Source organism: Elaeis guineensis, chromosome 11, assembly GCF_000442705.2.
Source record: "Elaeis guineensis isolate ETL-2024a chromosome 11, EG11, whole genome shotgun sequence".
NCBI classification, from domain to species: Eukaryota; Viridiplantae; Streptophyta; class Magnoliopsida; order Arecales; family Arecaceae; genus Elaeis; species Elaeis guineensis.
This window is the reverse complement of record NC_026003.2, coordinates 95394089-95397709: the sequence shown is the minus strand read 5'-3', so window position 1 is coordinate 95397709 and position 3621 is coordinate 95394089.

Here is a 3621-nt window from a genome sequence, read left to right as displayed (position 1 = left end):
AGGAAATGATGACTTGGAGAGGAATTGGTGGACGTACCATGCGGTAGTGGGTCCCCTCATTGTCAAGATTTTGGGTTTTCTAAAAGGTGAGATCAGCATTTGCCTAGAAGAAAAATTAGCTGACATCAGCCCTCTCTCTCTATCTCTGCGTGGATGGGAAGCATTGGGAACCGGTCGAGGTGGACCAACAATTTTCTTCCTAGCCTCCTTAAGATAAAAAAAAATTAAAAATAATAAAATAAATTACATCACCCTAAAAACTAAATTTATTACATCCATATTAATTAATTTATAAAACCTATACTTGGCCAATTAAATTAATAAATAAATAAATTTATTTATCTTATGTAAAAAATCAAAATTATTAATTTTTAAGTGGAAAAAAATATACATATATTTTCTTATATCCTTGCATGATTGTTCCATCACTTAAAATTATTTTAATTTTTTTTAATTTTTTGTTGACATAATATTTGGATTCATTCGAGATTAATAATTTAATTAATATTTTATCACATATTTAAATATTGAAAAAAATAAATCTCAATAGATAAATATAAATTTTTAAATTATTAAGAATAATATAATTTACCCCTGATCCAAAGATTCTTTTACAATTTACTCAAAATAATAATTTAATATATCACAATATTGGTTAGTATAATAATATTGAGATCAATTACTATTTTAGATATTAATTTTTAAGATTGCATCATAATGTTTAAAAAAAATCTTGGTTGATTAATATTTCATGAAGTAATATCTTGGGATATGTTGATTTATATTGAGAAGTGAGAACTGACATTCATGCCAGTATGCGCCCAAGGTTAGCGCAAATTGATACAGCCAATATCTTGGCTGACATTATAGGCATGATCAATCTCTTGCTCATTGCGAGCATGAAAGGATATGAAACGAGGCATAAGAATTACTAGAACTTACATCCTTGTGAGTATCTGGGATTTCACGGGTAACACTTGCCTCATCTAATCTCTAAACCAGAGTAGGCCATGCATGGAACGGAATGTATATGTGCAATGCTAATTGTGAGCCCAAGGCTTCTTCCAAGAGTTAAGGGTTCCAAAGCAGGCCATCTTGTCCCTTGCCTGGGTCTCTCTATTCCATTGCCTCATAACTTGGTGAGGCTTCCAAGCTCTAGTCATTGTAATGATCCATGAGCTCCACTATTCATGTGAATCACAATTTTGCAACACAAAAGGCATCAAATCATAATGTGTTTCATCTACGGATTCTAAGTTATTTAATGGAACAAATATATATTTCTAAGCATTTTTAATATTAGGAGTGTAAATTATGATTAACAATATGAATCTCCAATTAAATAATTCAACATCGAGTTTTCAACAATTAGATCTTTTACCAATAATTTCGACATATTGTTGAGTGTAAGTTTCTCTATACAAAAGAGCCACATAAGCGTTTATAAATACCTTGTAATTGATTAGATGCAATAGGCACAACTTGAAAAATGACTTGTTTAATAAATATTCAGAAATTTTAGACCTGGTACACTTCAAGTCCATTGCCCAAGGTTGGTTTGGATTACGCCAATCCAACAAATATGTTGGCCCAAACAACCCAACAGGACCAGCCTAATAACTTGACACACTGGCCCAAACAAATAAACTTCAAACAAAAAGCCAGGAAGATATGTAAGAGAGAAGAGGAAAGGGTGGGGATGGGAATGGGGGAATAGAAGAGAGAGGGACAGAGAGGAAAAGAGGAGAAAAAGGAGGGTGGTGAAGGGGCGAGGGGAGATTGAGAGAGGAGTTTCCCTGGCCTTGAGAGGATCGTAGCCTAGATCTAACCACCAACAACTCTTTCTTTCTCAACAAAGAGGGATAGGAAAAGGATTTTCCTTAAGTCTCAATTTAAAGTGTCTAGACCTACAAATTCCTAAGAAGCAAGAGTGATAATTTAAGATCTCATATTGTAAATGTGGTAGACCTTATGCTGTTTCACATTTTCTTTATTTTAATTTGATTGTGTATTATGAATTGAGGCTTGCCTTAGAGTCACATGCCCAAGTTGTCCTCCAAGAAAAAAAAATGTTTATCACCTCCAAACAAAATTAGGACACTACTTTCATCTAGTGCTCCAACCTTCCTTTCTTATGTTCGTTCTTTCAAAGATGATGGGCCATTTTGGTTGGAATAATTATTATTTTTGCTATTTGAGAATATTATTCATGCCATCTTAATATATAGTCTTAATGCCTTCAGATAATATATACACACACACGCACACATGTACATCTCTCTCTCTCTCTCTCTATGTGTGTGTGTGTGTGTGTGTAACAGCAAGCAATGTCATCCATACTTAAGCTATACAAGATGTACCTTGAGGTGGGATTGATGTTATTGGTGAATAGAAAAAACTCCCATCTTCATTGCTAGTGAAGCTAACCACTTCCTATCCCTTAAAATAACTTCTAAGCTTTTTATGAGAATACTATGATTATTTTCCACCATTCAGATTTGAAGTTAAGACTTCTCAATTTGAGGCAGGGATGCTGATTCTAACTGCTGGCTAAAATGATTCTTGATCAGTGGAAACCCTTTAAAATATGACTTTCTTTAAATGCTATCATAGAACTATTATGCATGAGGCAAGGATGCTGATTCCTAATAACTGTTGGCTAAAATGATTCTTGATCAGTAGAAACCCTTTAAAATATGACATTCTTTAAACGCTATTATATATAGAACTATCATGCATTACTCATGTTTGTCATTCTCTTCACTTAACCACATACTAGTCGTTCACGACAAGCGTGATACCTTTTCCACTTTCTTATTAGTAATGTCCTTCATAAGTATATATGATGCTTTCAAGTGTACCAGATGGATGGCAAATGGGACTTCCTCGTAGCAATCTCTATACAATTCTTTTGTTTTGTTGTTTTTAAGATCATGGATGACATTATCAGACGACGAGAATCATATTCATAGGTTTTGCTCTTCATACCTCAAAATATAGATTTGATGCCTTAAGATCTATACAGTAGCATAAATAGTGTTGCTGTAAGGTTCTGGAGGTGAGGTTAATGCTGAACCGAACTGGAGATTTAAGAGTTATGCTGATGTTGGACTGTAAATAAAACTTACAAAAGAAGTCCTAAAACCATGAGATGCTCTCCGATTTAGGATCCTCCGATGCTTAACTTAGTCAGAGCCTTGAGAACAGGTGGTGAAAATAGAAGTAGAAAGCAAGCAATGAAAGTTTGAGAGTAGAGAAAAGTGGAGAGAACTCTGGTTCCTCGTGAAAAACTTAGCAGAGTTTTATCTCTGTGAATTTAGACTTATCTCTTGGAGAGCATCCCGTCCCCTTTTATATAGAGAGAGCTTGTTTGGGCTTTAAGAAAAGTTTGTTAGACCGTTAGAAATCTGTTAGGCTATTAGAGATCTGTCAGGCTATTAGACCGTCAAAGATCCGTTAGGCCTTTAGGTTATTGTAACAGAATGGGGCTAGCTATGTAAGGATCGTGGGGCGATTGCCCACGTGTCAAATGAGCTGGAATACAACTAGAAGACAGATACGGTGGATCTGGATGATAGCTGTCAGATAACCGTTCGTAAATGCATACGGTGACACATTAGT